This window comes from Callithrix jacchus, chromosome 3 (assembly GCF_049354715.1).
Source record: "Callithrix jacchus isolate 240 chromosome 3, calJac240_pri, whole genome shotgun sequence".
Taxonomy (NCBI): Eukaryota; Metazoa; Chordata; class Mammalia; order Primates; family Cebidae; genus Callithrix; species Callithrix jacchus.
Window position 1 is genome coordinate 29,270,042 of NC_133504.1, and position 19,434 is coordinate 29,289,475.

The following is a 19,434-nucleotide window of genomic DNA, read 5'->3' on the forward strand; positions in this document are numbered from 1 at the left end:
CATCACACCACCGGACTTCAAACTATACTACAGGGCTACGGTAATCAAAACAGCATGGTACTGGTACCAAAACAGAAATATAGACCAATGGAACAGAACAGAGGCCTCGGAGGCAACACAACATATCTACAACCATCTGATCTTTGACAAACCTGATAAAAAACAAGCAATGGGGAAAGGATTCCCTGTTTAATAAATGGTGTTGGAAAAACTGGCTAGCTATGTGCAGAAAGCAGAAACTGGACCCCTTCCTGACACCTTACACTAAAATTAACTCCAGATGCATTAAAGACTTAAACACCATAAAAACCCTAGAAGAGTCTATTTTCTAGATAGAAACAGGTAATAAGTAAGACTGTGCCCTTAAGTTACTGTCTCTCACCTCTGAATCAGCCTTCTATACTCAGCTTTGCTGTGGTGGGTCTGGGACTCTGCAGACTATTGGATACAGCACAGTCAAAAGAGAGACAGCCCACTGTTGATGGTGACAATGAGCAGGAGGCCACCATGGTGGGCAGTTCCTTGTCCAGCCTTCAGCAGTCAGTGGCACCTGTGGGCAAAGCCCCGTTGGCTGGGCAAAGCCTGTGGGCAAAGCCCCATTGGCCCCGTGAAGGGCTGGAAACAGGCTCCCCTCTCTTTAGTCAGTGGTACCTTCTGTGGCACCTTAGCCAAGGTGGCCCTTGCCCACTGAGCAAGGCATAGGCTCCTATTCAGCCCTGCAGCAGCAGGGAGCTCCCCCTCACCCCTAACTCACTTTTAATTGTCCAGAAGCTCTATGACCTGATGAAAGAGAAGGTAGGCACCCAGATGGGCCAAGAACAGCCTGAAAAGACCTCCTGCCGTTAGGAGTGCAGGGAGGAGCTAGGAGTTTCTGCTGTGATAGCTGGTTCCCTGTTAAGAGTCTGCCTAGAGGGGATGCTTCAGTTTGAGTCGCACTCTATAGGGAAAGTAAGAGACTGAATTCCTCCCTCTGTGCTTTCTTTCTTTTCTTTTCTTTTCTTTTTTTTTTTTGAGGTGGCGTCTCCCTCTATTGCCCAGGCTGGAGTGCAGTGTGAAGCAATCTCTGCTCAGTGCAACCTCCGCCTCCTGGGTTCAAGCAATTCTCCTGCCTCAGCTTCTCGAGTAGCTGGGACTACAGGCACTAGCACCACACCCGGCTAGTTTTTTTGTATTTTTATTAGAGATGGGATTTCACCATATTGGCCAGGCTGGTCTGGAACTCCTTAACCTCGTGATCCACCCCTGCCTCAGCCTCCCAAAGTGCTGCGATTATGGGTGTGAGCCACCGTGCCCGGCCCATGTGCTTCCTATCTACTTCTTGTGTTCTGGACATCACTCTAGAGATACTTCTTTCACCCTACAAACAGCAGTGCCCTGCCAGATCAGTTGGTGGATGTCGTTTGCAGTCGTTCCAACCCTTAACAGAACCAACTTCATCACACATCATTTCAGAAACATCAATCTCAGCCAGGGGCTGACTTTTCAGAGGTCTAGGCTACAGGTCCACAGGGACTCTCCCTGAAGGTGCTATATTGTCTTTTGTTTGTTCGTTTTGAGACGGAGTCTTGCTCTCTCGCCCAGGCTGGAGTGCAGTGGCATGATCTCAGCTCACTGCAGCCTCCGCCTCCCAGATTCAAGCAATTCTCCTGCCTCAGCCTCCCTAGTAGCTGGGATTACAGGAACCTGCCACGATGCCCAGCTAATTTTTTTTGTATATTTAGTAGAGACGGGGTTTCACCACGTTGGCCAGGATGGTCTCGATCTCCTGACTTCATGATCCAGCCGCCTTGGCCTCCCAAAGTGCTAGGATTATAGGTGTGTGCTACTGCTAAGTTTTAACTTCAATCTCTTCCTTTTTCTCCCCTAGCTCCAGGAGCCATAGATACTCCCAGGAGTCGGTTCCTCTGTGACATTTTACAGTTCTCTTGTTACCTTTCCTTACCTGTTCAGTTACTTGATTAACAATGCTATTTGCAGTAAGTGAACATATCACCAGTTACCTAAGTTATTATCCTATGTTGAACAGCTAGCTATTTTCAATTTTTTACTTCTAAATCCTGCTGCCATAAAGATTGTACATCAATCTTCTTTTCCCCAGGATTTAGGATACATCTTTTTTCAAAAAGATAGATATCCAGAAGTTGAATTGCCAGGTTAAAGAATGTGGTTACTTTATTACCTTTCTATATATTTATATACCACATACATATGGCTAAAATGCATTATTTAGCTTTTCTGAATGTTCTTGCCACTTATTTTCTCCAAGTAGTATAAGGGAATGTTTATATAATTATCCATAATCAGTCAGTTTTTAATAAAATTGTATATTAAATCCTATCTTGCTTTTGTTTAATTTACCAGCACTGAATTACTAATGTGCTCCAGCACATTTTAATGTTTATAATGTAAATTTTGAGATTATGAGTTAATTTTATTTTTAATAATTCACTGTTATTCTAATGTTTGATTTCGATAGTCTAATGAATTTTATATTTTAAGTTATGCTCATGATGAGGATGTGCAAGACTCTGGATGTTTTGATTCCTTCTAGCTCTCAGAACCCCAGAGAGCAATAGTCGTAATTTAAGCATGCTTCCTTAATGGTCCCAAAATACTTACGGGAAGTGATTCCTATAGAGGAATAGCATAGATCTTACTGAATTTGAGTTCATTTTGTACTGCTATTATAGAGTCTCTGATCCAGGGTAGATACTTTTCCATTTTCAACTGTCACCTTCACTTTCTTATCTTAATTTTGTTTTCTCTTATTACATATCTTTATTCAACCAAGATTACTCTTTAAACTATTAGTGGGACTTTTTTTAAAATATGTGGGGTAATAGTTTGGGGGATTCAATAGATTCTGTTCTTAAAAGTAGAGAAATCCTTTATGGAAAAGTGACAAAAACAGCAAGATTTGTTGCCCAATCCATTCATTCTTTCTTCTTCAATAACAAATCCCCAGTCTTAACTGTGAAATCATGAACCATCCAGGAGTCTACTGTTGCCCTGTCCCCTGACAACTAGAACATTCAGTGAGATAGAGATAGAACAATCACTGGGCGGGACTTCTGAAGAAACCTTTTGGCTTTTCTTTCTCTTTCTTCTGCATCCTGATAGAAAATGACATCACGATGGCTGGAGCTCTGAAAAACACCCTGTGCCCTGCAAATGGAAACCATGTGTGCTGGGAATGGCGGAGCAGAAAGGAACATGTAGTTCCCTGATAAGTAATACACTATATATATAGAATAGTTTCCTCACCCTGAGCTGCCTGCTTTAAGACTTCTTTAACATGAGACAAAGCTATTTGTCCCTTGTTTAGGCTATAGCTACTGGTAGCCAATTATAATTCTTGACAACATCTCTTCAGTGATGAAATAGTATTGTCACATGTTTAGACATAAACTAGATTTATTATTTTGTCACTCCACTTTAATTGGTTTACAAAAATACAACAGAATAAATTTACCATAAACAAGTGTCTTACACTTCATAAAAAAGAACAATTAGGTAGACTAAGCTTTTTGAATTTTTAGAGTTTACCCTGACATCTTGGGGTAACATCTGCAAAAGCAATCACCAAATATTTGTGAAATGGGGAAAAGAGAAATACCTACTTTGCCAGATAATATTTATGTAAGCACTCAGTAAACCTGAAAGAAACATGTAAGTATTGGCTCTTATCCAACCAGACGGATCACATGAAGCCAAAGTTATATCATGAGGGCTAAAAATAATTACATTAACGATAAACCAGTGAAAGTCATTCTGAGATTAAAGAGTAAGTATATTCTTACATGTTTCGGCAGTAAGGTATTTCACACAAGTTGCCTTGTGCTGTATTTTTTTACAAACCTGCTATTAGAAGAGAAGGATTTATTTTCTTCATCAGAGGCATATTTTGTAAAGATTACACTATCAATACTGACCTATTTTAAGAAAAGTTTTTGTGAAAACATAGCATATTCAGCCTGATAGGGCTGCACGCTGTGCTGTGAGAACAGCAGGGAAGTTTTGTAAAAAGTAACTTCACTCACATTTCTGAATATATTTTAAAAAATGGTTTGGTTTCACTAATGTCAACCTGTACTGCAGCTGTTTGTGCATATTTTTGTGTGTCTCTACATTTTCCTTGGAGATTAAGATGGCCTCAAAAAGAAATCACCCTTTCCAAACAGGCCATTGGCTTTTCAATACGTTGCATAACAAATGCTCCAAAGGAAGAAAGGTAGAGAAGCATGAGCTGTAGGAAAACACAGTCCTGCAATGTTTTAGGACCCCTGACCTGCAGGAGAAGCTGAAGGTAGGAAATGAACATGCATGCATTTATATTCAAATGTATTGTTTGAAGCAGGACAATAATTTTTATGTTGTTTTTAAAAAAAAAGCCAGCATTGTTTTGAGAATTATCAAAACCCTTCCCTTCAACTTAGACTGAACCATTACTCACATACACACACTCAGTCTATGGCTATCTGCCCAATTCATTGTATAGAACACCAAATTTTACATAATTGTTAATCTGGGTGTTCATTCTTTGCATTGAATCTGAGGACTTGAATTTAGCTTTAAATTTTCCATTGATGTTTTAATAGAATTGCTTCATATACTTTTGTCTGTGTTCAATTTTTAAAGTATTTTTAACAAACGATTTCAGTACCTACCCCATGCAAAGCCTTCTGTGGGGCACAAAGTAAGTAAAATCTTGACCTCCGGGCTGTTACAATTCACTAAGAGAAGGCACCCACATCCAACCACCAGCTTGGCATAAGCAAAGCTCAAGCGATATGGTAGTTCAGAATAAAGAAAAACAAGCAGGCAGGCTCAATTGTTGCCCAGATTCTTGCTGCATCTTATTGTTCCATCAGACTAGATCAATCTGTTCATTTCTGCAAGTATACAGCTTTTAAAGAGAGCACAGAAACAGGTTTTGGACAGACAAAAGGGGTCATATTATTCTATTTTAGAGGTAAGACAAGAGTTGATGGAAATTTTGTTAAACAATGATCCCCTTTAGACTTTTAATCTACTTTGCAAAATATAAAATACACATTTACATTTTATGAATAAGGCAATTTTTGTTTTCATAAGCGCTTAAGTGATATTTTATTATGTCTTATTCCCAAAGAATTTTCCAAAAGAATGAATATTCAATTTATTATAAACTTTGAAATATAAACCTAGACTTTAACATGTATATTGATTCACAGGCAACATTTTAAGACCATAACTTTTGTGTTAAGTAAGACAGACTATTTTCCTCATGTCTACATACAAAAGATCAGATTTTAAATGATCCACTTGATTTTTACAGTGTCAGAAGCCAAATTAGGTAATGAGAGACTTTGCAAAGATTTATTTAAAAGATCACTAAAAACACAAGTCAAGTGAAAAACTGTTGAAAAACTGCCATATGTATAAATTTTCATTATTAAATGATTAAAGGAAACCTGAATGAATAGAGTTTACTTAAACAAGTCAATATTACCTATAGAGCCATGACTGAGGTAAAGAGGCAGGGATGGAATGTAGTCTAATGTATAGTTATTTTATTTAAATTACTACAGCAGCAGCATTGAAAATGGATCGGCAGAAATAAGAATGAATGAAGGGAGAGCAGTTAGTAGACTCCTGGATGCGTCCAGGTGAGAGTTGACCAGGATAGGTTTGTGTTAGTAGATTTTCACTAATTCAAAAAACATTTGTTGAATTTCAAATATTTGCCAGGCACTGTTCTGTCACTGGAATTCAGCCATGAGTAAAACAAATAATAGTCTCCATCATGTGGAACTCACATTCTACTGGAGAAGACATATAATAAGATCAATATATTAAAATATATAGTATATTGGCTGGGCATGGTGCTCATAACTGTAATCCCAGCACTTTGGTAGGCTGAGGTGGGTGAATCACCTGAGGCCAGGAGTTTGAGACCAGCCTGGCCAACAGGACAAAACCCTGCCTTTACTAAAAATACAAAGATTAGTCAGGCATGGGTTTTGCCCTGTTGGCCAGGCTGGTCTCAGGTGGTGCAAACCTGTAATCCCAGCCACTCAGGAGGCTGAGGCAAGATAATTGCTTGAAACCAGGAGGTGGAGGCTGCACTGAGCTGAGATCACCCCACTACACTGCAGCCTGGGCAACAGAGTGAGATTCTGTCTCAAGAAAACTAATATATATTATATATAATATATTATAGGATGATCAGTACATATGGAAAAAAGAAATCAGGGAAGAGGGAAATAAAATGCTGCTGTGAGTTGAAATTGTAGGCCTCCAAGGAAGGCCTCTCTGGGAAAGTAATGTTTGAATGGAAGGAAATGATGGAGTGAACCATGAAGATCTCAGAGAAGAGCATTTCAGGCAGAATGAACAGTGAGTGTGCAGGGTGTGAGATGAGAACATGCCTGGTGTATTCAAGAAGGAGCAAGGTGTCTCTGTGGCAGTAGCAGGGGGGGTGAGGTGAAATTGAGAGTGACAAGGGACTGGGTTAGGTAGAAACTACAGATCACTGTGGAATTTTAGCTTTTATTCTGGGTGAGATGGGAAGCCTGTGCCAACTACTGACCTATGAGCTCCTGGTTCCAAAGCACCCTTTTGTGCTTTGCTCTATGACTCTGTAAACTACATTTCCCTGTTAGTCAAATGGTTTCCTCTTAAGTTTTGCCGATAGAAAGCAAGGGCAGGGGAGAAGGGACTACACATTTCTGTTTTTCCTGTTTTGGTAAGTTGCAGCTAAAAGCTTCACCCTTCCTTGAGAGCTTCCAGGACCAGTTCTCTGGCGAGGTGTTAGGTAACAGCAGTAGCCATTTGGGACCAGTTGCCAGAGGTCTGTGTACCAACTCCATGGTGCTTTTTAACCTTCTGGGTTCTGGTAATTTTGTTTTACCTGTCCTCGGTCCTGAAGACCTAGAGATGGCAGCTTCTTCTTGAGTTTTTAATATCTGCGTTACTGAAATAGTCTATCTTTGTTCCTTTAGCTATCAAACACCTATGTCACCAATTCTCTGCTTAATTACCCTTTGTTCAAAACGCTTGAGGTGGTTTCTATTTCCCTGATGGTTACAGTGTCAGGTACTGGGAATGATGCCAGAAAATCCTCAAAGATGGGATTATAGAAATGTTTAAGATATGTCCTTGACCTTAAACTTAATGCTAAGTTCTTTGTCAGCAGAAAATGGGGACACTGACATGGCATGCAATATTTAATTAAATTATCACCTGTGATTGCTTGGGATAAAGTGCTTACATAAGTGAGTATCTTGGGGGATGAAATGACTGCAGTTGATGGATATGGTAGTAATAATGACTGTGATGACTTTGGGGTAGAATGGCTATTTCTGAGATCATTGGAAACTATACAAAAGGAAAATAACTCAAGAGTTTAATAATCTCAAAACTTCTCTTGTGATCCTAGAATAATCTTTTATTTTGTACAAATGTATTTATTTTAGTTTGTATATAGCGGGGCAAATATATCTGAAAACTAAGTTCAACGTTTAAGTAGTTCAGTCAGTTACAGAACTACAATGAAAGGGGTATTCATAGACTTTGCAAGTGTCCTAAGTGAAAATCAAGATTCTGATTGGGAAGAAATAGAGATATCTGCTGGAGCATAAAGTTGAAAATCTTGAATCCACTCTGAGTATTCCTTTCAATGAGATGCTTGTTCTCCTCAAGACTTACCACCTCTATTGAGCCTAGTCCTGTACAGCTAAAGCAATCTAAATATATTCCAACAGGACCAAGTGAAAAATCCAATATAAGAAGAAGTAAGTTATACTCCAAAAGAATTGCTGTATTTTTCTAAATTATATTGACACGAACCTAGGGAATATATGTGATCATGGCATATAAATATTAACATCATGCATAAGGGTGTTAGACCAAGGAGAATGGAATGTGACATTATATCATATCATATTTCTCAACATAGGTGTACTTCTTCCAGATTTAATATGATAAGTCAAGCAGACTAAAGTTGTTTTAACAATTGTTAAATTTATTGGATTCAATGGTGGCCTTCTTTCAGATGAGAATTTTCCTAGCCTTGTGTCAAAAATGGCTTAGGGATGTAGGAACATTAGAGTGGACTTTACTTGTGAAACTTGCATACCCACCACCCCTCTCTATTTGTTTAGAGGGTCGGAAGACATCCCTTTTTCTAGGTCATGTGTCAGTATCTTTGTAAAGCTTTACAGCAGCTATCCTCTAAAGGCTAAAGGTGGCAAGAGCAGATGCCATTATAGAAAAAGGATCCCTAGTTTCAATGTGTATCATGGGATCAGGGAGTAGTGAAGTCAAGAAGCAATACTTCAAAGAGTAAGAGTTATGTAATTTCTGTGAAGATCGCTAGGAAGAATTAGAAATCAGAACTGATGTGCAGGGAGCTTTGACCATACTTACTCAATTCCTTAGGAATGAAATCCCTTAGGAGGAAAATATATAGACAGATTTCTAAAGTGTTACTTAATCAGTGTAATAGGAGAATGCTATGTTTGATGGGCAGAAATCTGACTTGAATATTCACAATTTCTCACCTACTTCCTGAATCTAAAGGCATTCACAGACTTGGAGTTCTTTGATCAAAAGGAAAGCTGGATCCTTTTGAGAAAGTACTCTGCAACACTGCCACAAATGAATACTGTAGAAGTTTTCTAGACCTTACTGAGACATGCCTGCCTGCATTTCATAGGTGACTGTACACTAAACCAAACTGATGCTTATCCGAGGAACTCAAAAATAATTTTTGACCACTGATCAAAAAGTGGGTACTTAAGAGGTCAAGGAAAAAAAATCCATGTCACAGTGGGCAATTAAGTGGGAAAATGTAGTAGAAAAAGGCAAGCTATGTATGTTTCTTGCTTATGTATACATGTAGCATTTTGCAAAATAGCCATCTTTGCTGTGCCTCCCTTCAAGAGGTGTAATCTATTTTTCAGTGTCTTGAATTTGGATGACTTTGTGATTTGCTTTAGTGAGTAGAATATAAGTGACATTGTGTGAGTTCTAAGCTTGCTTCTCAAGAGACTTTTTATCCTCCTTCTCACTCTCTTGGAACCCTGCAACTTCCATGAAGAAAAGCCTGTGCTCACCATCTGGAGAAGGAAAAACCATGTGGAAGAGACAAGCTGTTACAGCCAAGGACCCAGACACATGAGAGGATCCAAAGATCAGTACCGTCAGCCTAGCAGCTGACCACGGACTCACCAGTGAGTCTATGTGACACCATAGAAATCACGGATTATTTTCATCTTTTGTTTCATCCCTATTACTTCATGTAAGGATTGTTGGTGTGATTGCATTTGAATAAGAAGAGGATTTATCATCATTCCCAAATGGGATACTTTCTTCCATATGGTCCTAATATGGTAAATGTTAAGACTTTGAGTCCCTTCTATATGGAAGAAAGTATGAAAATGACTTCATTTATATAAAATAGAGTTGGACCCTGCTGGGTGGAAGCATGAAGTCGTCAACTGTTGTTGCATGGAAGTTAAAATACGTGTAGAGGAATGATTAAAAACGCTGAGAAACCTAAGAAGGTGACTCTGCGATGCTGGGAGGACTTTGAAAATTACATTTTCCAGTTATCCTTGCCAGCAGGCTTCCTTTTAGATTCCATCTGCAGGATACGTAGAGAGAAGAGCAGAAGAAGGGACTTCCTTCCTGTTTTTCCTGTCTTTGACGGCATTGCTAGACCCAGCCTCCCTTGTGTTGTGGCATTTCCAGGACAGCCCTGTGGCACACTCTCAGAGGAACCAGCAGCTCCACGGGAGCAGCTCTTTTCCTGGAAGTATAGAAGCAGCTCTGCAGAGCCCCTCTTCTAAGCTCCTAGATTCTGGAGACCCCACCCCTTCCGATTTGTTTCAACAACCAACATTGTCAGTTGTTGCCTGAGTTTTTAAATCTCTGTGTTAACCCTTTTCTCTTTCAGGCGCCCAACATCTATGGAAAACACCTTTTAGTTTGAGATATCCAGTGTGGCTTCTATTTTCCTGGCTAGACTCTAACTGATACAAAGGGTTTTGAGATCTGAAATGATTTGTCTTGCATTCTGATCACATTGCCCTGGCTGCTGTATTGGAATTGACAGCGGGATCAGCTAGGAAGCTATTCAATTAAAATAGACGGAATGTGGACCTGGGGGTAAAGAAGTGGTTACATTCTGTATGTATTTTGAAGGTATTAATGATGGGATTTGTAGACAGATCAGATATGAGTTTCAAGGAAAGAGGAAAAAGTGTGAACTATATTCTAGGAGAGTAGGAGACTGATTACAAGACTCTAGTATTAATGCTGGGAAACAATGAAGATCAGTGATTATGAATTTAAAAGTTAGAACAACTAGCAGCTGAGTGTGCAGATGGCTATGCCAAGAGACATAGCTCTATAGTGGTTTTATTAAGGTAGTTAAGGTAATGCAAGCTGCTGCGACAGAAAACCCTGAAATCTTAGTAATGTAGCACAATAGAGATTTCCATTCTAGTAACATAAAGCCTAAGAGGCAATAGGATGGAATCCTAGGTTATACAACTGCATCTTTCTGTGATTTTGGCCAACAGAAGCTCAACACGTTTTTCAGGTTTATCCTGGGAATTGATAACCAGTTGGAAAATTGAGGAAGAGAGAAAATGAAAGATTTTGAGAAATTTTATTTATCTCAGTCCTAGAAGTAGTATGCATCATTTCTACTCACATTTTCTTGGTTAATTTCAATGTCATGCCTACGCTTTAGGTCAACAGAAGCCAGGAAGCATTGTTTTTTTTTTTTTTTAAATTTTTTATTGGATTTTAGGTTTTGGGGTACATGAGCAGAGCATGCAAGACAGTTGCGTAGGAACACACATGGCAGTGTGCTTTTCTTTCCTTCTCCCCTTCACCCACATTTGGCATTTCTCCCCAGGCTATCCCTGCCCACCTCCCCCTCCCACTGGCCCTCCCCTTTGCCCCCAATAGACCCCAGTGTTTAGTACTCCCCTTTCTGTGTCCATGTGTTCTCATTTTTCATCACCCGCCTATGAGTGAGAATATGCGGTGTTTCATTTTCTGTTCTTCTGTCAGTTTGCTGAGGATGACGTTCTCCAGATTCATCCATGTCCCTACAAACGACACGAACTCATCATTTCTGATTGCTGCATAATATTCCATGGTGTATATATGCCACATTTTTCCAATCCAGTCTATTATCAATGGGCATTTTGGTTGATTCCAGGTCTTTGCTATTGTAAACAGTGCTGCAATGAACATTCGTGTACATGTGTCCTTATAGTAGAACGATTTATAGTCTTTTGGATATATACCCAGTAATGGGATTGCTGGGTCAAATGGAATTTCTATTTCTAAGGCCTTGAGGAATGGCCACACTGTCTTCCACAATGGTTGAACTAATTTACACTCCCACCAACAGTGTAAAAGTGTTCCTTTTTCTCCACATCCTCTCCAGCATCTGTTGTCTCCAGAGTTTTTAATGATCGCCAATCTAACTGGCGTGAGATGGTATCTCAATGTGGTTTTGATTTGCATCTCTCTGATGACCAGTGACGATGAGCATTTTTTCATACGATTGTTGGACTCATATATGTCTTCTTTCATAAAGTGTCTGTTCATATCCTTTGCCCACTTTTAAATGGGCTTGTTTTTTTCCTGTAAATCCGTTTGAGTTCTTTGTAAATTCTGCATACCAGCCCTTTGTCAGATGGGTAAACTGCAAAAAATTTTTCCCAATCTGTTGGTTGCCGATCCACTCTAGTGACTGTTTCTTTTGCAGTGCAGAAGCTGTGGAGTTTGATTAGGTCCCATTTGTCTATTTTGGCTTTTGTTGCCAATGCTTTTGGTGTTTTGTTCATGAAGTCCTTGCCTACTCCTATGTCCTGGATAGTTTTGCCTAGATTTCCTTCTAGGGTTTTTATGGTGCCAGGTCTTATGTTTAAGTCTTTAATCCATCTGGAGTTAATTTTAGTGTAGGGTGTCAGGAAGAGGTCCAGTTTCTGCTTTCTGCACACGGCTAGCCAGTTTTCCGAACACCATTTGTTAAACAGGGAATCCTTTCCCCCTTGCTTGTTTTTGTCAGGTTTATCAAAGATTGTATAGTTGTAGATATGTTGTGTTGCCTCCGGTGTCTCTGTTTTGTTCCATTGGTCTATATCTCTGTTTTGGTACCAGTACCATGCTGTTTTGATTACTGTAGCCTTGTAGTATAGTTTGAAATATGGTAGTGTGATGTCCCCCGCTGTGTTCTTTTTGCTTAGAATTGACTAGGCTATGCGGGCTCTCTTTTGGTTCCATATGAAGTTCATGGTGGTTTTTTCCAGTTCTGTGAAGAAAGTCAATGGTAGCTTGATGGGGATAGCGTTGATTCTGTAAATTACTTTGGGCAGTATAGCCATTTTCACGATATTAATTCTTCCTAACCATGAACATGGAATGTTTCTCCATCTGTTTGTGTCCTCTGATTTCGTTGAGCAGTGGTTTGTAGTTCTCCTTGAAGAGGTCCCTTACGTTCCTTGTGAGTTGTATTCCAAGGTATTTTATTCTTTTTGTAGCAATTGTGAATGGCAGTTCGTTCTTGATTTGGCTTTCTTTCAGTCTGTTATTGGTGTAGACGAATGCTTGTGATTTTTGCACATTGATTTTATATCCTGAGACTTTGCTGAAGTTGTTTATCAGTTTCAGGAGTTTTTGGGCTGAGGCGATGGGGTCTTCTAGGTATACTATCATGTCGTCTGCAAATAGAGACAATTTGGCTTCCACCTTTCCTATTTGAATACCCTTTATTTCTTTTTCTTGCCTGATTGCTCTGGCTAGAACTTCCAGAACTATATTGAATAGGAGTGGTGAAAGAGGGCATCCTTGTCTAGTGCCATATTTCAAAGGGAATGCTTCCAGTTTTTGCCCATTCAGTATGATATTGGCTGTTGGTTTGTTATAAATAGCTTTTATTACTTTGAGATACGTTCCATCGATACCGAGTTTATTGAGGGTTTTTAGCATAAAGGGCTGTTGAATTTTGTCAAATGCCTTCTCTGCGTCAATTGAGATAATCATGTGGTTTTTGTTTTTGGTTCTGTTTATGTGGTGAATTACGTTTATAGACTTGCGTATGTTGAACCAGCCTTGCATCCCCGGGATGAATCCTACTTGATCATGGTGAATAAGTTTTTTGATTTGCTGTTGCATTCGGCTTGCCAATATTTTATTGAAGATTTTTGCATCTATGTTCATCATGGATATTGGCCTGAAGTTTTCTTTTCTTGTTGGGTCTCTGCCAGGTTTTGGTATCAGGATGATGTTGGTCTCATAAAATGATTTGGGAAGGATTCCCTCTTTTTGGATTGTTTGAAATAGTTTTAGAAGGAATGGTACCAGCTCCTCTTTGTGTGTCTGGTAGAATTCGGCTGTGAACCCGTCTGGACCTGGGCTTTTTTTGTGTGGTAGGCTCTTAATTGCTGCCCCGACTTCTGACCTTGTTATTGGTCTATTCATAGTTTCAGCTTCCTCCTGATTTAGGCTTGGGAGGACACAGGAGTCCAGGAATTTATCCATTTCTTCCAGGTTTACTAGTTTATGTGCATAGAGTTGTTTGTAATATTGTCTGATGATGGTTTGAATTTCTGTGGAATCTGTGGTGATTTCCCCTTTATCATTTTTTATTGCATCTATTTGGTTGTTCTCTCTTTTCTTTTTAATCAATCTGGCTAGTGGTCTCTCTATTTTGTTGATCTTTTCAAAAAAACCAGCTCTTGGATTTATTGATTTTTTGAAGGGTTTTTTGTGTCTCAATCTCCTTCAGTTCAGCTCTGATCTTAGTTATTTCTTGTCTTCTGCTGGGTTTTGAGTTTTTTTGATCTTGCTCCTCTAGCTCTTTCAATTTTGACGATAGGGTGTCAATTTTGGATCTCTCCATTTTCCTCATATGGGCACTTATTGCTATATACTTTCCTCTAGAGACTGCTTTAAATGTGTCCCAGAGGTCCTGGCATGTTGTGTCTTCGTTCTCATTGGTTTCGAAGAACTTCTTTATTTCTGACTTCATTTCATTGTTTACCCAGTCAACATTCAAGAGCCAGTTGTTCAGTTTCCATGAAGCTGTGCGGTTCTGGGTTGGTTTCTGTATTCTGAGTTCTAACTTGATTGCACTGTGGTCTGAGAGGCTGTTTGTTATGATTTCAGTTGTTTTGCATTTGTTGAGCAGTGCTTTACTTCAAATTATGTGGTCAATTATTGAGTACATGCGATGTGGTGCTGAGAAGAATGTATATTCTGTGGATTTGGGGTGGAGAGTTCTGTAAATGTCTATCAGGTTTGCTTGCTCCAGGTCTGAGTTCAAGCCCTGGATATCCTTGTTGATTTTCTGTCTGGTTGATCTGTCTAATATTGACAGTGGAGTGTTAAAGTCTCCCACTATTATTGTGTGGGAGTCTAAGTCTCTTTATAAGTCATTAAGAACTTGCCTTATGTATCTGGGTGCTCCTGCATTGGGTCCATATATGTTTAGGATCGTTAGCTCTTCTTGTTGTATCGATCCTTTTACCATTATGTAATGGCCTTCTTTGTCTCTTTTGATCTTTGTTGCTTTAAAGTCTATTTTATCAGAGATGAGAATTGCAACTCCTGCTTTTTTTTGCTCTACATTTGCTTGGTAAATCTTCCTCCATCCCTTTATTTTGAGCCTTTGTGTATCCTTGCATGTGAGATGGGTTTCCTGGATACAGCACACTGATGGGTTTTGGATTTTTATCCAATATGCCAGTCTGTGTCTTTTGATTGGTGCATTTAGTCCATTTACATTTAGGGTTAATATTGTTATGTGTGAATTTGATACTGCCATTTTGATGCTAAGTGGCTGTTTTGCCTGTTAGTTGTTGTAGATTCTTCATTATGTTGATGCTCTTTAGCATTTAGTGTGATTTTGGAATGGCTAGTACTGGTTGTTCCTTTCTATGTGTAGTGCCTCTTTTAGGAGCTCTTGTAAAGCAGGCCTGGTGGTGACAAAATCTCTGAGTACTTGCTTGTTCACAAAGGATTTTATTTTTCCTTCACTTCTGAAGCTCAGTTTGGCTGGATATGAAATTCTGGGTTGAAAGTTCTTTTCTTTAAGGATGTTGAATATTGGCCCCCACTCTCTTCTGGCTTGTAGAGTTTCTGCCTAGAGATCTGCTGTGAGTCTGATGGGCTTACCTTTGTGGGTAACTCGACCTTTCTCTCTGACTGCCCTTAGTATTTTCTCCTTTATTTCAACCTTGTTGAATCTGACGATTATGTGCCTTGGGGTTGCTCTTCTTGCAGAATATCTGTGTGGTGTTCTCTGTATTTCCTGCATTTGAGTGTTGGCCTGTCTTGCTAGGTGGGGGAAGTTTTCCTGGATGATGTTCTGAAGAGTATTTTCCAGCTTGGATTCATTCTCTTCGTCCCCTTCTGGTACACCTATCAAATGTAGGTTAGGTCTTTTCACATAGTCCCACATTTCTTGGAGACTTTGTTCATTCCTTTTTGCACTTTTTTCTCTAATCTTGGTTTCTCGTTTAATTTTACTGAGTTGGTCTTCGACTTCAGATATTCTTTCTTCTGCTTGGTCAATTCGGCTATTGAAACTTGTGCATGCTTCGCGAAGTTCTCGTATTGTGTTTTTCAGCTCCTTTAATTCATTCATATTCCTTTCTAAGTTATCCATTCTTGTAATCATTTCCTCATACCTTTTTTTAAGTTCCTTAGTTTCTTTGCATTGATTAAATACATGTTCTTTTAGCTCACAAAAGTTTCTCATTATTCACCTTCTGAAGTCTAATTCCGTCATTTCGTCACAGTCATTCTCCATCCAGCTTTGCCCCCTTGCTGGTGAGGAGTTTTGGTCCTTTCTAGGAGGCGAGGTGTTCTGGTTTCGGGTGTTTTCCTCCTTTTTTCGCTGGTTTCTTCCCATCTTTGTGGGTTTATCCACTTGTCGTCTGTGTAGTTGCTGACTTTTCGATTGGGTCCCTGAGTGGACACCCAGATTGTTGATGATGAAGTATTTCTGTTACTTGGTTTTCCTTCTACCAGCCTAGCCCCTTCACTGTATGACTGCTGAGGTCCACTCCAGGCCCTGCTTGTCTGGGGTGCACCTCTAGCAGCTGTGGCACAGTGAGGGATGCTACCCGTTTCTTTTTTTGCTATCTTTGTCCCAGGATGATGCCTGCCAAATGTCAGTCTTTTGGATATAGAGGGGTCAGGGAGCTGCTTGAGGAGACAGTGTATACTTTTTTGGAGCTCAATTGCTGAGCTGTGAGCTCTGTTGTTCATTCAGGGCTGTTAGGCTGCTATGTTTGATTCTGCTGCAACAGAGCTCATTAAAAAAACCCTTTTTGATCTCAAATGCTCTGTGTTGGGGGGTTTGGGCTTTATTTTTCGATGTCCGTTGAGGTGTCCTGCCCAGCTTGAAGGCAGACTAGCCACTGTTTGCCTGCCGAGGCTCCGCCCTGCTGTTGTGTGATTCGCCCTGTTCCTGCAGGCTCTACTGTGGTCTCCGCCATGCCCTGCTGCGGAGTCTCTTCATTGTAGCGTGTTGCCTCGGCAGTGGCGGGCTGCGTCAGCAGTGGGCATGTATCTCAGTAGGGATGGGTTGCCTCGGCAATGGGAGGCTGCGTCAGCAGTGGGCGTGTATCTCAGTAGGGACGGGTTGCCTCGGCAATGGCTGGCTGCGTCAGCAGTGGGCGTGTATCTCAGTTGGGGCGGGTTGCCTCGGTAGTGGTGGACGCCCCTCCCCCACAGAGCGTCTCGGACCATCTGCTCCGGATAGTTTGAAATCGCGGTTTTGTTCGTCCCACTGGGTCCCCCAAACGCTCTGTCCCTGCAATCCCCTTGGCTGGTCTACTGTCCAAGTCTCATTCAGTCTCAAGTCCAGCCCTCTCAAGTCTCAGGTTGCCGGTTCAACAGGGCACCCGGACAAGCGCGCCCTGTGGGGATTGCTGGGTAGGGCCTGCCGCCGCCGCCCTGGCTGCTGGCTTCGCCAGGCAGACCTACTGCCTGGCGTCCCGTGTCTTTTTTATACTTGGGAGTTTCCCCGTTCTGTGGGCAACAAAGATCCGTCTGGAAATGCAGCTCAGACTCACCTCTTTGTGGATTCAGTGCAAGCTCCAATCCTGGGTTGTTCTCACAGCGCCATCTTGAGTCCTCCTTCCTCCAGGAAGCATTGTTTAGCCTTGTACCCAAAAGGAAAGGAAAATAGGTTTGGTGAACTGTTTTAGCCAATCTCTACGAAAAGGAGAGATAATCTGTGTTGATGCAAGCAGGGACTAGGCAAATAATTTTAAAAGGTTGTTGCTTTGCCAAAAGTACTACAAAAGTGAGAGAAAGAAAAAGGGGTTCAGTCCATGTTCAAAGAATAATTAGAAGAACTGGTTATGAATTTAAGCTGGATAAGGAGAAAGGAGAGGACATGAGGAGACAAAAGAGTTAGGATTGATGTGCTGGGGTGCCAGACTGGTGAAATAAAAGTTCCTGTCTAGTCAGCATTGATAAGAAAAGGAGGAGGTGTTAGTTGGAGAATGTGATGCTTGAAATTGAAAATTTGAAGGAACTTCAGGGCTGGCTTTGACAAAGATGACAGCATGACCCTGAATGTTAGCATCTGGGATAGGGTACAAGAAAAATCATGGGGAGAGAGATTGCCAATGAATTTAGAGTCCAAGATATTGACAGATAATCTACACAGATATTGCATGTTGAAAAGAGTGGTAATGCTTCAGGTGCTGAAATCTTTGAGGAATGAGGAAATTTGAAAATAAAAACAGTCAAGGACTTAGAAAGCTGTTAGTGGGTAAAACAGCAAGACCTGGTGATTGGTTATTTATTGGCAGTGGATGAAGGAAATGTCAAGAGTCAATCCCAGTTTTCTCACTTATGTGAATGGGTGGATAATCTGGCCATTTATAGGAGAGGAGCACTGCAGGGTACCCATTTTTATGAGAGGAATGATGAGTTTATCTTTTGATATATAAAGGTTCAAATTTCTCTCTCTCAGATATCCAAATGGAGATTTTGAGAAGATTCTTTGAAATCTAAAAGTCTAGGTCTCAGAGAAAAAAACAGCAGTGGTATATAAACATTTGAGACTATTGAAAATAAATAGTATATAAAAACAAGTATTGATAATATTATCTAGGGTGATAATAGGAAGCAGGGCTGGACCTTAAGACATATAGAAGAAATAAGTCACAAACAAAACACTCATATCTGTTTAACCTACCACATTACATCTGGAATAAGTGCACCTGTGTTGATTAATTTTGCCTGATCCAATGCTATATTTTACGCTCCTTGGTTTAACACCCTTCTAATTTATTATCACATAGCTCCCCTAGGTTTATGCCAACACAATTTAGAATAATATTGCTATCTCGTGGAGTATAATCTGTTTCTTCCTAGCTCGGATTATTCACTTGTCTCTCTTAAAATGGTCTCAGGTTTCTCCAGCTATAGGTCTACACACAATAAGAGTGACAGGAATAGGCCTTGATGAGAATAAGCAGCCCATTAAAACAACACATAAAGCAGATCCAACATTTTCACTTTTATTCATGTGCACATAAATATTTCTACTCCTTCATGATCAATCAATGCCCTAATTTTCCACCCAGGAAACTTGGAAAGTCTGTGAATACCCCTTACATTGTAATTCTGTAACTAACCCAGATATTTAAATGTTAAGTTTAATTTTTAGCCATGTCTACCCTGGTACATACAAACAAAAATAAATTCATATGTACAAAAGCAAGAGATTTTTTAGGCTCAGAAGAGAAGCTTTCTATTTCAGTTGACATTGTTAAACCCCTGAGCACATCATTTTCCTTTTGTGTGGTCTTCAGTGCAGTCATAAATTGCCATTCTACCAAAACTAATGGAGTGTGAAGTTTAGGAAACTAAGAGTAGAGTTATTCAAGAAGGAGGGAGTATGTGAATAAAATTAAAGTAACATTATTGAGAATGTAGTGGGTATCAGATTATATTCACAGAAATGTACAAATATTATTTTATTTTTATGCCAGTCCTGGGAAAATACTGTTATTGCAGGTATCTGTCTTTTACATGGAAGAAAAAAGAGGAACAAAAAAATTTTAATTACTTGCTTGAAATCCAGCTAGTAATTGGCAGATCCAGCAAGCCATCCCAGGCCATCTGACTCCAGAGCCCAGTTTTAACTACTACTTTATATTAACTTCTAACCCAAAGGGATCAGCACTACTCAAGGAAAACCAGGCCAAGGAATAGAAAACTGCTTTTTGGATTGAGTGGCAGGGATGTCATTGCTGATGGTAGTAAGAGTGCAGCACATAAGTATATAGTACTTCAGTACATAAGGCAGATTAGAGTCTGATGAGGAGAAAATGGGGAGTTAAGGACAGACCTACTTTGGATATTCAAGAAATGTGACTGTCAGAGTCAAAAAAGAGAAGA

General features: G+C 40.1%; 1 long non-coding RNA gene across 3 annotated transcripts in view; it reads right to left on the reverse strand.

The window, feature by feature from the left end:
- The window catches only part of LOC144581911 (uncharacterized), a 54,447-nt gene that overhangs the window by 19,802 nt on the left and 15,211 nt on the right, over positions 1 to 19,434 (reverse strand). For all 3 annotated transcript variants that reach the window (XR_013533335.1, XR_013533336.1, XR_013533337.1), the window contains one exon: positions 17,091 to 17,179. This is a non-coding gene — a long non-coding RNA (uncharacterized LOC144581911). The remainder of the gene's footprint in view (positions 1 to 17,090; positions 17,180 to 19,434) is intronic.